Source organism: Pantherophis guttatus, chromosome 5 (genome assembly GCF_059756535.1).
Source record: "Pantherophis guttatus breed Tessera chromosome 5, ASM5975653v1, whole genome shotgun sequence".
Lineage (NCBI taxonomy): Eukaryota > Metazoa > Chordata > Lepidosauria > Squamata > Colubridae > Pantherophis > Pantherophis guttatus.
This window is the reverse complement of record NC_142067.1, coordinates 15,345,564-15,363,490: the sequence shown is the minus strand read 5'-3', so window position 1 is coordinate 15,363,490 and position 17,927 is coordinate 15,345,564. Positions and strand designations below refer to the sequence as shown.

The 17,927-nt window shown below is 41.2% G+C and overlaps 1 protein-coding gene and 1 long non-coding RNA gene across 8 annotated transcripts in view; one reads left to right on the top strand and one right to left on the bottom strand.

Moving 5' to 3' along the window:
- Positions 1-1,405, bottom strand: part of CNTN5 (contactin 5) — an 827,378-nt gene extending 825,973 nt beyond the window's left edge. For 3 of the 7 annotated variants that reach the window (XM_087894619.1, XM_087894622.1, XM_087894623.1), the window contains exon 1: positions 782-1,392. The gene's annotated coding sequence lies outside the window, so the exon portion shown is untranslated. Of the gene's footprint in view, positions 1-781 lie in introns of all 7 variants that reach the window. The other 4 variants (XM_087894624.1, XM_087894625.1, XM_087894626.1 and 1 more) reach the window with 2 other exon arrangements.
- A 13,422-nt stretch (positions 1,406-14,827) lies between these two features.
- Positions 14,828-16,356, top strand: LOC117660709 (uncharacterized). Its single transcript, XR_009621007.2, has 2 exons — positions 14,828-15,021; positions 15,841-16,356. It is a non-coding gene; the product is annotated as an uncharacterized LOC117660709 (long non-coding RNA).
- Positions 16,357-17,927: the final 1,571 nt, after the last annotated feature.

Sequence of the window (17,927 nt, the reverse complement as noted above, 5' to 3'; positions counted from 1 at the left end):
AAGAAGAAACAACTGAATTAGTGCCAAATAACCCAAGTCAAACACATGCCAGGTTGTCCACACATATATAAAAAAGATTTATTACAGTTAACTTAGTTTCATCCCCTAATAAAAATCCTTTTGAAACCATCTTTTCAACAACTGAGGATTTTCCCAAAGGGTCCTTCAACGGCACCATTGAAAACATTTTCTGTGTTGGCTCACATTTTTTACTCTGTTCTTGGCTGATCCTTCTCAATTTAACACAGCCCGAACTTCCAGGAACTAAGCTGAAAGCAACAGTCATCATAAAAAGATACTTGCTTAGCGTTGGGTCTCTTTTGCTTCAGAAGCTCCAGAAGTATTTAAGTAATAATAATAAAAAACTACAGTCCAGAAAGGGGACGGTTTTATTTTTCTCCTGCGCCCACCTGTCTGTCTGCTGCCTTCCCCCCCAAAAAAAAACTCCATCCAAGAGGATATTTACCTGCAACCTCAGCCTACCTAACCGGTTTTAACTTTCAAGCCAGAGGTGATGTTGATGGCGATCGTTTCTTCCCCCAAGCAAACTCAAGAAGACGAAAAGTCGAAACGGCTCTAGCTAACACAAACCCATCCAAAAGCTCTGAAGTCGTACTTTGGCCCAAAATTAGTCCACTAAAAACTACACCCCCTCCAAGGCCAGGCAGGGACGGTGTGTCTATATACTATACACCCGCGCGCTGAGACCCACACACACACACACACACACGTATTCCATCCGTTCCTTTTACCGGCAAAAGAGAAGGTGGTACCCACTTACCTCTCTTGCCCTTCTCGTTCCTGTTGGCTCTTCCTCGGTTTGGAGGGGGAGAGAGGGATTCTGTCCAAGCGCCTCTCGGTTTTGGGCAGCGCTTTTTGGGAGGAAGGGAGGAACGAAGCTAGAGTTTTCTTCCCACGATGATGCGACGGTCCCTCCTTTAATCCCAAGCAGGGCATCGATTTCTGCGCGGTTTCTGGGCTGCGCGAAACGAAGCAAACCTTCAGGTGCCAAATAGCATCTTCCTTTCGTTTTCGAGATTGACGGGTGGGTTAAGGTTGGAGATCTGAGCTTAACCCGCCTCTTAGCTCTCTCAATCTTTTTGTTTGTTTGTTTGTTTGTTTCTCTCTCTGCTCTTTCTTTTCTCTCTCTCTCTCTCTCTCTTTTTCTCTTTCCCTCTTTTCTTCCTCTTCTTCTTCTTTTTAAATGCTCTCTTTTCCCCCTCTTTTTTCAGACTGGGGTGATTTGGGAGAAATAGGTATAAAAGACCACCTCTGGTTGGTGATGCTTTCGCGATCCCGGTCTCTCCGCCAATGCCTACTTGCTTCCCGCTCGCTCGCCCGCCTCCGAATGGCTGGGAGCTTCTCGCAAGCTCTGTGTGGTTGTGTCTCTGTGTGTCTCTATGTGTGTGTGTCTGTCTGTGTGTGTAGGAGCGCGCGTGTGTGCGCGCACGCCTCCCTACCCCCCCCTTCCACTCCACAACTCACACACCCAAAGCGCCTCGCTGCATCGTTGGTGAAAAGGTTCGTTCAGTCTTATCGCTTTGCAGCCAGTAGCGGATTTCAAACCGGATGCGCCAATGCGTGTAAACCCGGGTGAAAAAGGAGCGATTGCCGAGTTGAGTTTCACCCTTAGGCAGAGTTATTCAGCGGCAGATCCCATTGAGCCCAACGGAGATGTCGCCTGCGTGGGCTGGTAATGAGCGTGTATCCCACTGCATTCATCTTAGCTAAGAGTCCCCTAAAATCGTTACATCAGTAAAAAGATGCACTTGGAATCGGATAGCGGAGAACCGCAGCTCTACGGAGTTACTCAGAGGAAGGACCCATTGAGCAAAATGATGCCCCTTCCCAAGACACATGAAGTATTGCGTGCGGGGCGATTGTAGTTTTATTTGCACGCTTTTGCTTGTTGGCAGATCCCGTTAAAGGCCAAGGAACTGCTCCTAAAAATCACTTCACATTGGCAACTACTAGTTGTGCCTGAATTTTGATCCGGATTTAATGTTCGAAATAGCATTGGGTTCAGTGTCGCCTACTCACTGGACGAAATAGCACTGGGTTCAGTGTCGCCTACTCACAAGTAAGTAAGTTGTATAGGTGTAAACCTACCTTTATGCATGCTTCCATGGTGGTATTGAATTCAGCATGGTGTTTTTTTTAAACTTTGTAGAACATTGCAGCTGTTTGTGCTTTGGTTTTTAATTGTATTGGCCATATTGTGTGTATTTATTACACAAAATCATATTTGTGTGTGTGTGTTTGTGTGCATGTGCCTAGGGTGGCATTTGTCTCCCTCCTTTTGTTACATCCTCTATTTCTATGATTTCTCTATTTTTATTATTTTTATATGCCTTTCTATCTGATTTGTTCAATTTGCATTTTTGAACTTTTGCTTATACATCTTGTTATTCATGCTTGACTGACTACAATTATTTTTTTCCTAAAAATTCAGCTATTTGGTATTTTGGGTTTCTTTTATCCTTGTTTTCTCTTGTCTTCATTTCTTTGTTGTTGTTTGAAAAGTAGTTCCAAGATCTGTTCTGAATCCTAGAAATACATAATAAATGTATCTACTTTCCTAACTTTAAAAGTATTTTTACTAGGTTAAAAAAAAATCCCACTGATTTTATATTTCAGTAAATATCTTTGACCTGCAGTCCCAAAGAGTTACCCTAAATGTATTGACTCCTGCCAGGTGCAATCTAGAATTACTGCCAGGTGCCATCTAGAATCTATTGTAATAAATATTCAGAGGCTAGAATGCAGCCTAACTAAAAACAAAAAAAATGTTTTGATTAGATGCAGAATATTCTTGATCATCACATAAAGTGTCAGTGTTATTTAAGGTTTAGGTTTGCCCACATAAATGTATTGTGTGGGCAAACCTAAACCTTAAATAACACTGAAAGTTTCTCTTGCAGAAGATTCAAGTTTTCAATAAGTTTTTATTATATGAAAAAAGTTATTCCTGATTTTCTTGTTCCTGCAAGGAACAATGCATTAATTGAGATTTCTGTTAACTCGTTACTCTAAGGAAGTTTCTCTGTTCTGAACAGAGAATAGTTATTGCCCTTAAGGATGGGCTCTGGAGCAAAAATCCAGAACAGGTGCTGAAGGTCTTAGAAGGAACTCAAGTAATGCCATTGCCATCTAAAGTCAAAGATGCTCTGTAACTTGTTAACTTTGTATTAATATACAACCATTGTTGTCAAGAATATAACAATTGTAAACCAATAGTTGCTTGTAAGCAATAGCTTATTGACTTACCATGGAGGGTCAACAATTGTTTTGCAATACATTGTGAATAATTGTTTTGGGTGCTTTTTCCCCTTCTAGTCTATGATTTGTACTTCAAAGTCCATCTTGCTTCTGCCATCTCATGTTAAAGTCCATGGACTTCACTGAAAATTATGAAGAGATGAAGCTGCCCTAGACAATGAAGACTTTTGGCCAGTCTAAAGTAGAATTGATTTATACAATGATTGGTGGCATTCTAAGGAATTTTTAAAAATGCATAAGACATTGTAATGTCTAACAATTTATAAAAATGTAACATGCACTTTGTTATGCAGGAAATTTAGATGGAACCCACATGATGGCAAGCACACAATGTTGTCATCACAAAAATTTCACCTTCCTATAGTAGGGTAACAATGCCTGAGGCAAGTATCTAAACTGTGGGCTTTGCATCACAATATTATTGTGCTGGTTTCATTCATACTCCCTACTCCTAACCACCCCTACCACAATGCTTATGAAGTGTTGGAAGCATGTATTATAATAATCTGATTGGGAAAAACTGAAAAAAAAAATACTGGGAAATACAGTAGTTGCATTTTCTAATACCAGGTTTTGGAGCTTAGATGACATGATGATTCCTTCCAGTTGTCCAACATCAACCTATTAAAAAGGTAGGTGGAATAGGAATATAGGAACCCCCTTGAACTCTACTTTCATATTGTATATGACTCCAGATACCAGATTTCCAGAAGTTAATGGTAGTTTACAAGAGGTTCCAAGGAGGTTAGCAAAAATGGCACAAGATCTTGAGCTCATGCCTCCAGAGGTCAGACTGAAAAAATTCAGATATCATGTTTTTCTTCAGTCTGAAGAAAAGAAGACTAAGCAGAGATATTGCAACAATGTTCTGGTATATACAAGAGTATCATAGAGAAGATGGGCAGGAATTAACTTCTATTGCCACAGAAACTAAAGCAGTTTAGTCCATTATTTCATGTTACACATTGCACATTTTTTAATTATTATTAAATATAAGGAACAACCTTCCTAATGGTAAAATCGGTGCAACAATCTACTTAATTGGGGTTCTTCTTCTACAGAGGTTTCTCAGAGATTGACCGGGATGGTTTAATTAGCTTACCTGCATACTGCATTGCAGAAGCTTGGACTAGATGTTCCTTCTATTTCCACAAATACGTTATTTTATGAAGACTTAGAATTAATGGGAAGACTTTACAGGAGTAGCAATAGTGCATGTCCTACAGAAGGCATGGAATGACTGTCCCACTCCAAAGCTTAGAAGTAGGGCCACTGTTTTCCTTCAGCGTTTTCCTTCAAAAAGGTGCTTTGATTTACCTCTCCAACCAAATAGCTTATTCCTCCTTTGAAGTTTTGCACAGTCCTAGCATTATGCCGGCAGGGTATTATTTCCAAATAGCAAAGTCTGAGTCCCATATGAAGGTTCATTGTTCTTAAAGGCATAACTCCTTGAATGGTAATGTCCAAGAATAAAGCATCATTTCTTCTTCTTCTTCTTCTTCTTCTTCTTCTTCTTCTTCTTCTTCTTCTTCTTCTTCTTCTTCTTCTTCTTCTTCTTCTTCTTCTTCTTCTTCTTCTTCTTCTTCTTCTTCTTCTTTTTCTTTCTTTCTTTCTTTCTTTCTTTCTTTCTTTCTTTTTTTTTTGAAGACTCATTTATAATACATTGTAAAAAAAATAGAGGAAGAACTACCTGCTCCATGAGATTGAGCAGTCTGGTTTTTCTTATCATGCTTCTTCCCAATCTTTGAACACAATTTTAAAGGCATTTTTTTAAAATTTATTTATTTATTTATTTAATTAGCGTATGGCTGGTCACACACAGTATTAAAACACTTCATTTTTACAGGTTAAAAAACAATTAAAACAATAAAAAAAAAGCAGTAAGAAAACCTAAAAGGAAAACAGAAATAACATTTCAAAGTTTAATGTCGAGTTTGGAGATCCAGTCAGTAGCTGCCGTTGTTATGCAGAGGAAGTCCCTAAAATCTCCTGGACACCTTCTGTTAGGGCATTCCCTCACTATGTGCTGGATAGTCTGTCGAGGAGCCCCGCAATCACATTGTGCTGAGGATGTCTTTCCCCATTTATACAGGGAGTCAGCACACACCCCATGAGTTGTTCTAATTCTATTATATGTCACCCATATGTGTCGGGGTAGGCTAAATCCTGGAGGTATACTACTAGGACTGATACGCTCGGAGACATCTTGGGGGGAACAGCTATTCCACACCTCCATCCACTTTTGTGTGGTGTTCTGATGATCGGCCATCAACTTACGCGCTGTCAAGATTGGTGGATTTCTTGACTTTAATCGGCATCTTAAGAGATCAGGAATGTATCCATGTATGGGTAGAGAGGAATTTAACAGGATCTTACTATACTCCCGAATGAGAGCTTCTTGTCGTCGTAAGTGCGGGGGGAGTATGTGACTAAGAACTGGTAACCAGGAACTAGGTGTAGATTTTATGCACCCAGTAATTAGCCTCATCGTATGGTTAAGTTGAACATAAATATATTTTTTTAAAAAAATATCAAGTTTGTTCGTTTTCCGTCTCCTTCTTTCCCTACTGACATGTATTCTTCCAGCACGCAGGAATCTATTTCTGTTCTTCGTTTTCCCATTCCTCCTGCTTCAATTAATAGCCAGGGGAGCAAGAGAGTGAAAGATCCACTTGAAAATAAATGATGTTCCTCAAAACAGATAATCTATGATGTCTTTAACTGACCTCTTACTGTAGCGGCCAAAATTGTGGAAACCTTTTGGGACAAGTGTATTTTTGAGGTTTGATGGTTAATAACACCACTTTTTTTTTTTTTTTTTTTTTTTGAGTTTCAAGATAATCATATTCCACTGCTGGAATGGCCTGGGAAGCCATTAAGCCCAGACCTTAACCCCAGTTGAAAAATCTATGGAGCCAACTAAAGAAACTTGCTTGTCAGAAGCAACCCAGCAATAAAACCCAGTTAATAGAAACAATCATTCAATCACATTCATGGTAACAGCTGCAGAACTAAAAGGCTTGGTTCACTCCATGGGAAGACATTGTAAGGCAGTAATTTATGCTAAAGGTTACCCAGCTAAGTATTAACTGACATGATCATTTTTTGTATATCTCTTTTTTTCTACGTGTTTTCACTTTTCTTTTTTGTACTATAACTGCTATTCTAAAAGCAAATCCTTCATAAAAGTTATTGCATTACTTTCTTGATTAAATTATCTTTCCATCGATATATAATTTTATGGTACTGCTCAAAAAAAAAAAAGTGGTGTTATTAGCTAGTTTTAGAAAATACACTTTTCTCAAAAGGTTTCCACAATTTTGGCCACTACTGTAAATGCTGAGAACAAGGGAAGACCAGAAGCTACCCTTGCTGGGTTGCTCATGATCCAGTGAGATCCAGTGAGACAATTGGTTCTTCATTTGGAGATCTGGACCACCCAGAAGCTCCAGTGAGCTGCAGCATTTTCAAAGAAATGTACTTTTTATTGCAAATCCAATTGCCTTACAGCTAAACCGAAAAGAAATCAGTCCTTGAAGTAGGCTGATACCATGGAATCACGGAGATTCCAGGGATAGTTTCAAAGTGGCGCAGAGTCTTTATGTGAAAGTGCCCTGCAATATACCGTGAATCTCTTCTTAAACTTTTATATTGCAACAGCCGCAATTGAGGGTAGAGAAGGGAAGGAAACGGAGGAGGTGGGGGACACAAGCTATAAATCTGTCTGGATTGCAATTTGAGTAACATGGTTCCATCCATCTCCCTCGCTGCCTTTTCTGATCCTTTCCTAGTCTCAGGGTTCATCTGATTCTAATTGAATTAGAGTTAAAATAAATTCAACAATCTTCCCAGCAAATGAGATCTCCCCCCCTCCCTCCCTCTCTCCCTCCCTCCCTCCCTCCCTCCCTCCCTCTCTCTCTCTCTCTCTCTCTCTCTCTCTCTCTCTCTCTCTCTCTCTCTCTCTCTCTCTCCCTCTCTCTGTCTCCCTCCCTTTTCTATAGTAAACTGAAATTTAATCTTCTGCAAGTTTGGCATTTGCTCTATTGGAAAGGGCAGAATTGTTCACTTGAGCCTCAACAGTCCTTTACTAGTGTCTTCAGTCTAGGACTGGTCTGCTAAAAAGTGCATGGGATTCTAATTTCAGCTAACTTCTTCTCCCCTTGATGTTTGAGTTTAATTTGCAATAGATAAATCGCATGCAATAGCCCCAGCCTATAGCTCGATGCTTTATCTTGATGCCTTTTTAATTAAAATTAGGTTTTCGCCTACACACGCATTCCCACACACTCTGCAGCCATAGCCCCATTCGTTTTAAATATATAGGCCTTAATAGCTACTCTAAAAATGACAGTGATTCTAAGTTCCTTTCTTCTTGCCCCATCTCCAAATATAGTAAGGGGATGGTAAGTGTGTGTGTGTGTGTATCATTTCAGCACTGATGAAGGCAAAACCAGATCTAGCTAATTCCCATGCACACTCACATGATTAAAGTATAGGATTCTCCCTCCTCCTATTAGTGCAGGTCACATTGTCCAATTGGATGTCATTGTATTGTTATGAGAAAAAGGCTTTGGTTTTGGCAAACACCTGCTGAAGTGTCCTTGGCTCTCACACCTTGTCTTCTTGATGTGTGGAGCCTACATTCCATCTTACCCTTGATTCATTGGCAAGCTGAGAAGCGATAATAGTTGCAACAGCAAACTTGCAGTTCGAACTTGACACTTGTACTATTACTAAGCAGCAGTAATTGTGTCACTCCTTCTTTCTTTTCTTTTTAGCAGCAGGAGGTATCAAAGTGAATTGTTGGCCTGAAGTTGTCCATCATCTTAAGAATGGGTTCATGCTGGTTTCAAATGTATTCAGAAGTTTAAAAGTGGCAAAAAGAGGCTAGTGATTTCTTTTTGAAGCATCTGAAACAACCACAACACATATCAGCCAGACATACCATGGATGAGGATGAATCGGTCACTGCTGTAGTGATTCCTTATGTTTATTATCCACAAGTTGATGCCCTCCAGATGTTCTGGATTACAAACTTTCCTATTAGCATGTCTTACGGAAGGATTTGGATTTGGAGTCCAAAGCTTTTGAAAGGCTTTAGAGCCACTTCTGGATTTATATGACAACTGTGAGCATGATGCAAATGTTTTATTCTGATATGATACCATCATAACTTCCATATCCACAACTGGAGCTCTGGTAATCATTTGAGGTACTCTAAGCAAACATATTTGCAATGTATTTTAGTCAAGTTCATACAATTTAAAATGCCATTCATCGCTGTTGGGCTATTTTGAAATGCATATATTAAAGTCTGGGATACATTGTGGTAGAAACCACAGTGATGAAAAATAAGAAAATATGCATTGCAATATGTCATAGGATACATGGCATATTAAGTCACATATTTCTTCATTAGTTCCCTTACTTACATACTCCGATACCCAATGATTTCTTATGCTTCCAGTATCCCTCATTAAAGCCACATACCTGAGATGAGGGAGTGCTGTGTAAATTTAATAAATATATAAATAGAATCATTTTCACATTCCTAAGATGCTGTAAGTTGTAGTTCGAAGTTTTGCAGTAGTTAAAGTGCCACCCGTTGCTTTTCCTGGCATTGTACTCATTGCATTAAAATGTCTTAGAGAAATAAGGAGGAGCCTTGGTAGTACAGTGGTCTAAAGCACCCTGTTATTAAGACCAGCTGCCTGCAATTACTGCAGGTTCGAATCTCGCCAGGCTCAAGGTTGACTCAGCCTTCCATCCTTTCTAAGGTGGGTAAATTGAGGACCCAGTTGTGGGGGCAATAAACTGATTTTGTATAAATATACAAAAGTATGAAGGCTATTGCTTAGCACATTGTAAGCCACCCTGAGTCTCCAGAGAAGGGAGGCATATAAATCAAATTTAAAAAAAAAATAGAACCCAGAACACAATCTTGCAGTATTGGACACACTTCAGCATGCCAACCAGCTATTCAATATAGCATGTTCTCTTGCAAGATGTTCCATTCCTCTTTCTCAATCCACGTTTCTTTATTTTCCCCCAATGACCAATTAACCTTTAATTATTTTCATTGGTTAAATGCCTCTATTGTTTGCCCGGGCATTATAGAGTTCGGTTTATAATGATTTCGGCAACCCTACATCATAATTAAAGGAAAATATCATTCATCACAGCATAAAACTAATTCAATGACACAGAATGAAATAACCAAATCCAGAGTTATGAGATGCAATAGTTAGATGATTCTACGCTCAGTGTAAATGCTTGAACTTTGCTGAACTACCTGAATAACCGAGTAACAGAATTGGAAGGGACTTTGGAGGTCTTCTAATCCAATCTCCTGCTCAAGCAGGAAACCAGATACCATTTGAGACACATGTTGTCTAATCTCTTCTTAAAAACCTCCACTGTTGGAGCACCCACAACTTCTGGAGGCAAGTTGTTCCACTGATTAATTGTTCTCACTGTCAGGAAATATCTCCTTAGTTCTAAGTTGCTTCTCTCCTTTGATTCGTTTCCATCCATTGCTTCTTGTCCTGCATTCAATATGCTTTCCTACTTTCATACATTCATACTTTCATAATATATTCCTCTTGTTATATTCAGAAACCAACTAACCAACACAAAATATTCCATAATTCAACCTCTTCTCATCTTCATCATCTGCTCTGTCAGCCATATGGAACAGGGGTGGGTTCTAATTTTTTTTACTACCAGTTCTGTGGGCGTGGCTTATTTTGTGGGTGTGGCTTGATGGTCATGTGACAATTATTTAGGATTTAGCAGAGGTACTGGTCTACCAGGCTTTTAACTGCTTGCAGAGCTGTACCAATCTACCCATTTATTTTTGCAGGAACTCATGTATTTTTGCAGGCACTGGTCTACCCATTTATTTTTGCAGGCACCAGTCTACTCACTTGTTTTCTTTTAACACTGATCAGCTGTAGGGCGGCCCTTTGAAGCCCCGCGGAAAGAGTTTAAACAGTTTTTTTTCCCTCTAGCCATCAACTGGGACTCAGGAGGCAGCAATAGATTAGGGGTGGGGCCAAATAAAAGGTAAGAATAATGCGGGGGATGGGTGGGGGGTCGGGGGGGGGCAAGAACCGGTTCGGTGATGTCATATTGTCACTGCTATCGGCTCAGCAGAACTGGGAGGAACCCACCACTGATATGGAACTCATGTTTTAACACGGAAGTTCTTTCTGAATTCAAAGGAGCTGCTTCACCAAGGGATTTCTCAGGAGAATCCCTTCTGCTCCTATCCAATTTCTTCTTTATAAACCTGCTGCCAAGACTACAACTGGCGAAGTCAGTCTGGACTTGTGGGAATTTCCCCTTCTTTCATGAAATCGATAAAAAAAAAAACCCACCACCTAACCATCCTAGTTAGTTATGATCAGGCATCTTAAACAGTAGAGATCATCAGACAGATCCAAGCACAGTAATATCTTTAAACAATAAGATATTGAACCTTGTAAGCCAGAAGAAGTTTGGTTGCCCTTTCTTCAACTAAAAGGTAAAAGTTCCCCTCGCACATATGTGCTAGTCGTTCCCGACTCTAGGGGGCGGTGCTCATCTCCGTTTCAAAACCGAAGAGCCACCGCTGTCCAAAGACGTCTCCGTGGTCATGTGGCCGGCATGACTAAACACCAAAGATGCACAGAATGCTGTTACCTTCCCACCAAAGATGGTCCCTATTTTTCTACTTGCATTTTTTATGTGCTTTCGAACTGCTAGGTTGGCAGAAGCTGGGACAAGTAACGGGAGTTCACTCTGTTACGCAGCACTAGGGATTCGAACCGCTGAACTGCCGACCTTTCGATCAACAAGCCCAGCGTCTTAGCCACTGAGCCACCAAACTTCTTTAATTTTTTCACTTCCTTACACAAGCATATCTTTTCTACAATGGCCCCAAATAATACAATAGCTCCTTGCTTACAGCTGGCAGTTCATCTCCATTCTCTCTGTCTCTTCTCCGCGTAGAATTGAACAATCTCCTTAAAGGTGCAGTACATTCCCAAAACACTACACATATTTAGACAAACCAGCTCTCCCCCTCTTTTGGCAACACGGATCACCGCAACAACTATCTCTGCAAAGTCTCAAACAGCCAGTTTTCTGGATCTTTAATCTGCTTTTTTTTCTCTTCTCAGCCTCGATCCTCTGCACAGCCAATCCACTGTGCAATTTCTTGGCCGATAAAATTTGCCAGCCTACTTTTCTCCACATGATGGCCACAGGTGCCAACTAATCTTCTGAATCTTTTTATCCCATCCAAATTTTCCCCTCTCCCTTTTCTTTCTTTTTTATTTTAGCTACAGGGAGTTGAATTTCAGCTGGGCAAAACAATGCAGAGAGAAAAGCCTTTTGCTCCCCCACCCCCCTATTTTTACCTCTTACAAATAAATCAACTTTCTCCTTTAATTGAAACTCTGTTTCTTATTCCTTTTACCTCCTAAGGGTGCCTTTTACTAAACCAAGCTTGGAGATTTCTCTTTGCCTCTTCCTTATTTCTCAATTTTACTGAAATCAGCTAAGGTACATTAAAAAATTTTTTAAAAGCCTGTGGAGCAAGCACCAAGTATGCAGCTTGAAGCTCAGGCAAAATTTCCAGATGTTGCTCATTGCCACTTCTTGTGGCACCCAAAGACCTTTCCGGTAGCACGTGACTAAGTCATCTCTACGTATGTCGAAACATTATTTATTATTTATTTATTTATTATTAGTCCAATTTATATGCCGCCCTTCTCCGTAGACTCAGGGCTGCTTACAATGCATTATAGCAATAGCCTGCATACTTTTATGTATATACCTACTTATTAGAGCTTTTGGCCCCCCCTAAGCGGTGTTGTTCTATACAAAGCTGGCTTATTGCCCCCACAATCCGGGTCCTCAATTTACCTACCTCGAAAGGATGGAAGGCTGAGTCAACCTTGAGCCTGGTGAGATTTGAACTCGCACTAATTGCAGGAAGCTGGCAGCTAAGTGCTAGCACTTAACAGCACTTAGTCCGCTGCACCACTGAGGCTCTTATAATTAGCAGCATTCTTGAAATCCCTCAGGTCTTTATAAAAACAGGTGTCAAGGTTCCAAGTAATACATCCCCTTCAATAACATGGAGGCAGGCATATTCCTGAAAGAACATTTTATTGGGACATATCAAATTGGCACAGCCTTGGTGGAAAACCGGCTCTAAGTTTCCACTGGCTCTACACCCAAGTAAAAGTAAAAATTTGTCACTTCCTCCCAGAGTCTCTATTCACATGGTCCAATCAGCATGTGGTCCAGTTGCTAGGTGACATCAGTCTCCACCTCTCGAACACCTGCACAAAAGTCCTTGATTCCCAGGGAAAAGAATTTTATTTAGGCTACAAACCCCAGCTATCTCTACACCACCCTCCCTGGCCCCTTAGCTCCAGGCTGTGTCAGCCCTGAAGCAATGCGGAGAGATACCTCCTTAGAGGAAACCTACAAGCAGAAAATGGCCAGTTAAGCCAGCTTCAGGGTTGACAGCAGGTAGTCCTCATTTACTGACTACCTCATACATCAGGGGTGTCAAATACACAGCCCATGGGCCGGATTTGGCCCACACAGGCCATACCCGCCCTGGCTCTGCAAGGGCAAAAACAATCCCGATACATCACGATACGGCCCGCGATGAGATTGGGTTTGACACCCCTGTTGTACAACATCCAATCCTCTAGTGGAGTGCGGTGGCTCATGTGGTTAAAATACTGGGTTGACAATCAGCAGTCCCACATTCAAGACCCGGGGGCTGGTGTGTGATGGAGTGAGCTCCCATCATTTGCTCCAGTTTCTGCAAACTTAGCAGTTCAAAAGCGAGTAATCGCAAGTAGATAGATAGGTACCACTTTGGTGGGCTCATTAAAGGACATGAAAAGATCATCAATCAGGCATCCACCAAGACAACAGTGATGCCCCCTCTTAATCCTTTCAGACTGGAAGGGCCCTGTTGCTTCCGACATGAACACGAGCACGGACCAATCTTCCCATTTATGACCTTCACAGGTCTGAAATAGTATAGGGCAAGGGTGTCAAAACTCGCAGCCCATGCGTGGGATGCATCACACGCTGGCCATGCCCACCTCCATTTTAGTGAAAGGGGAAAAAAGCCGTGATACGTCACGTGACAACGTGACGACACAAGTTTGATACCCCTGGACTAGAAGACCTCCAAGGTCCCTTCCAGCTCTATTCTGATCCTGAGAAGAGAGGACTCATTGGAAAAGACCCTGAGGTTGGAAAAGATGGAAGGCAAAAGGAGAAGGGGACGGCAGATGATGAGATGATTAAATAATGTCATCAACGCAACGAACATGAATTTGGACAAGTTCTGGGAGACAGTGGGGGATGGGGGGGCTGGCGTACTGTACTCCATGGGGTCGTAAATTTAGCAACTGAACAACAACAACATAGAGCCGAGGTGGCGCAGTGGTTAGAGTGCAATACTGCAGCTACTTCAGCTGACTGCTAGTTCAGCAGATCAGCGGATCAAATCTCACCGGCTCAAGGTTGACTCAGCCTTCCATCCTTCCGAGGTGGGTAAAATAAGGACCCAGATTGTTGGGGGCAATATGCTACTTAGTATACTGTCGATTGTTGTAAGCCGCCCAGAGTCCTCGGAGAGTGGGCGGCATAGAAATATGATTAATAAAAATAAAATAAATAAATAAACAACAACCAAAAGGCATTTGTGGCTGTGACTATGCATTTGTAGCCCTGGCCTTTTCTGCACATAGAACATTTTTTTTTTAACACCTGCCTTCTTAATCTTTTAACAGTCATCTTTTCACAGTTGCCATCTTATTTTAAAAACACACCCAAATGTCCTTGTTTTTACCACGCAATAGTTTTGACTAATTAATCTTTATATGAGTTGTTTTGTTTTGGTTTTTTAGGAAGATATGAACAAACCATACTGGGACTGTAAGAGTTCCCAATTATAATCATACACGCCACACATTACATTCATGTTAATGGTCAGACCGGTACCAGTCAATTTGGACACAACTAGGGCAGAATTCCATAAGCACAACCACAATCTATTTTCTACCCTATGCAAACTAGGTTTTCTTAAGTTGTAGATGATCAGTCCTCCGCAGGATAGAAACCTCAGGTCTATGACAATTCACTATGGCCAACTCTCCACGGCCAACTTGCCATGGCCAACTTGTTGTGGGACAACTTGCCAAGGCCAACTCACCATGGGATAACTCGCCGAGGGACAAATGTTACACTAATATCAAAGAAACAATGGAATAGAATAAAAGAAGGGAGGGACAGAATGAAATGGGAGTGATAAAAATTAAACTATTTTTTATTTATTTTAAATAATTAAATTGAATTGATAGGCTCAAGATCCAGATGGATCTTGACAGACTTGAACACTGAGCCCTATCTAACAAAATGAAATTTAATGTAGAGGAAAGTAAAGTCCTACACGTAGGCAAGAAAAGCCAATAGTACACATATAGACTGGGTGAAACCAGGCTTAATAGCAGTAACTGTGAGAGGGATCTTGGAGTCTTAGTGGACAACCAGTTAAATAGGGTGTGGGGGAGGGGGTTGGACTAGATGATCTACAAGATCCCTTCCAACTCTGCTTAATCTGTTTTTAATCTGTTTTGAATTGTTAAATTGTTCCAGGGTGAGTTGGCTGTGGCGAGTTGGTTGTGGCAAGTAGTCTCATTCCAAGAAACCTCTAGATTGAAGGTAATAGGCTGTGATCTCCCATGCTTATCCAGTGTGGGTTATTAGATAGATTTTATTATTTTTCATTTCCCAGTCTAGGGCTGAGTCTAGAGCAGGGGTTGGCAACCTTAAACACTCAAAGATCCACAAAGGTCCTAATTGGAAGCCCCCCATTCAATTCTGGAGCTGACTGGAAGGCCAGTTTCCCATCACAGAGTCTCCTCCTAGCGTGGCAGGCTTTTTCCTCTGCTGACTGGAAGTCTGGTTTCCCCACCATAGAGTCTCCTCCTAGCGCGACATCTTTTTTCCTCTGCTGACCAGAACTCCAATTCCCCACCACCATAGAGTCTCCTCCTAGCACGGCATCCTTTTTTCCTCTGCCGACCGGAAATCCGGTTCCCCCACCATAGTCTCCTTCTAGTGCGGTGTCCTATTTCCTCTACCTGTCCTAACCAAAAGCCCTATCAATTGTAGAGCCGACAGGCGACAGGGAGCCGCAGCAGAGGGATGAAAGAGCCACATGTGGCTCCAGAGCCACAGGTTGCCGACCCCTGGTCTAGAGAATGAGTACCCAAAGTCACCCATCTGATTTCTATGCTGAAGAGAGGACTACAGTATAGGTCCTAGTCCCTCACCTTAATCACTGTACCATAGTAACTCTTTCATACGGTATATTGCCAGAAAAAGCAGCATAGAGATATAAATTTCAGCCATACCTATGAGGCAGAAAAATTTCTTTGAAATACTCCAGGGAAGATAAAATTCTCCATCAATTTTTCAAAGGCAGGATTTTCTCTTAGCAACAATGCTGAAAAAGTAATGTGTCGTGTCTTTCATTAGGATTTACTGGAAGAATGGGAAGCCAGGAACGCTGCGGATGACTAGAGAAATTATTTTATAACAAAGATGGAACTCACACAGACCGTTTGGAACCTCGGTATTGAATAGCTTCCAGAAACACACCTTCTGTCCACAACAATGCTTCCAAAATGCTTTGAAAACATTTCTAAAGCTTATTTTCTGTTTTCAAGTTGAATGACAACTAAGGGGGGGTGGGGAAATGTAAAACTACCCAGCACTCCATCTGACTATCAGTGGAGTCAATTGGACTTGGTTGAGAGAATATCAGGTTGAAATCCATATTTATCGACCAAGCTCAGCAAGTGACCAAGGATACATCTCTGGCTGGAATTCACATGAGGAACTAAGCAATAAAGTTCTTTCGGTTTGGGCTTAGCTCCAGCTACAAATCCAGCCAAGATTGTTTGTAAAATGTGATTTATTCCTTTGCATGTTGTGTTAAATTCTTGATCTTATTCAACAAACTATAATTAAAATAATAATGCACTCTGGGAATTTAAATTCTTCTCTCTCGGTCTAACTTACTTTACAAGTTTTCCGATGATAGACTTACTTACTTACTTACTTACTTACTTACTTACTTACTTACTTACTTACTTATTTAAGTTATTGGCCACCCATCATACCACACAATAACTCTGGGAAGCTTACAATATTACTCCCTGTAACCCCTTAATTTTGGTGTGGAATCGAGGCTGCTGGATGGAGCTGTGCATTTACTGGCCGGATGCCCTTCCTGATGCCATGTGGAATTCGCAGATTTATTTATTTATTTTGCACTGTATGAGAGAAACATCTGCAGCTAGGTAGGATTGAATTCTCAACCTTCTGAGTGCTAGGCGAGTGTCTTCACCACTAGGCCACCAGCCGCTCAGGGCAGCTTACAATATGAAAAGAATAAAACTGTATAAAACCAATACACAATACGAATATTTAAAAATATACTCAACACTAACTAAAAGGGAGTAGGATGAGCAGGAGGGGAGGTGGAATCTGTTATTAGTATATCAACTACCCTCAATATGAAGCCTTCCCCATTGGAGTTCCAAGCCAACTGGCAAAGTCAAGTCTTTAAGCTCTCGTGAAAAATCAGGAGGGTTGGAGCCAACCTTACTCCAAGAGGCAAGTCGCTCAAATTCTTAGAAGTCATATAGGAAACAAAATAAGGCAAGTGTTACCTAACATTGTTCTAATTCAAAACAGAGGGAAGTTCAGATTCTATCTTTGTATAAATTGAAGCCACACCTATACATAGACCAAAACCTATTTTCGTAGGACTGAAATTCCATTCCGTTTATCCAAATGTTAATTGGATCCCCAGGTTTCATTATTTCCCCAAAGGACAGGTCAAAGGTGCATTATATTCAGAGGTGTTATTCAGCTGGTCCGGACCGGTTTGGGTGAATTGATAGCAGCGACTGCGGGTGGGCCTGCCCACCTGCCCGGAGGTAATGCCGTCTATTTAGCCACATTTTCGAGACTGGGCACATGCACGGAAGGCACACACGTGAGCCTTCCGTGCATGTGCGGAAGGCTGGGCGCATGTGTGGAAGGCATGCATGCACGAGCGAAGCAAGCATGCATGCACATGGCGAACCGGTGGCAACAATATGTGAAACCAGCCCCTGATTATATTGGAACAAATGGGGTTGAACAGGACATATCAAAGGCTTTCTTCACTGACTCAGTTTACCCGGTGTTATCATCCGGTCATTATTTCCTGTGTTACTAGGTTAGACACGAGCATTTATTTAAGAGCCCAAAGTAGTGGCTGAATAAATTCTAATCTTATGAATAACTCATGAGCCTTCATTTCTCAATGTTTCTCCTGTCAGTTAAAAGCCAGAAAGACTTTTGCTAATAAATGGGATTAAAACACACACGCACTCACTCACACACACACACACACACATGCAAAACCCCTGAGTACTATTATTTTTGACAACAGTGAAAAATTCACAATGAGGATATGACTTTGGAGTTAGCACTATTTTGTTTTTAGCAATACATGGACACATCGTTAACATGCAAATGGTGATATTGGGTAGGAATCAGTGGTGGGTTCC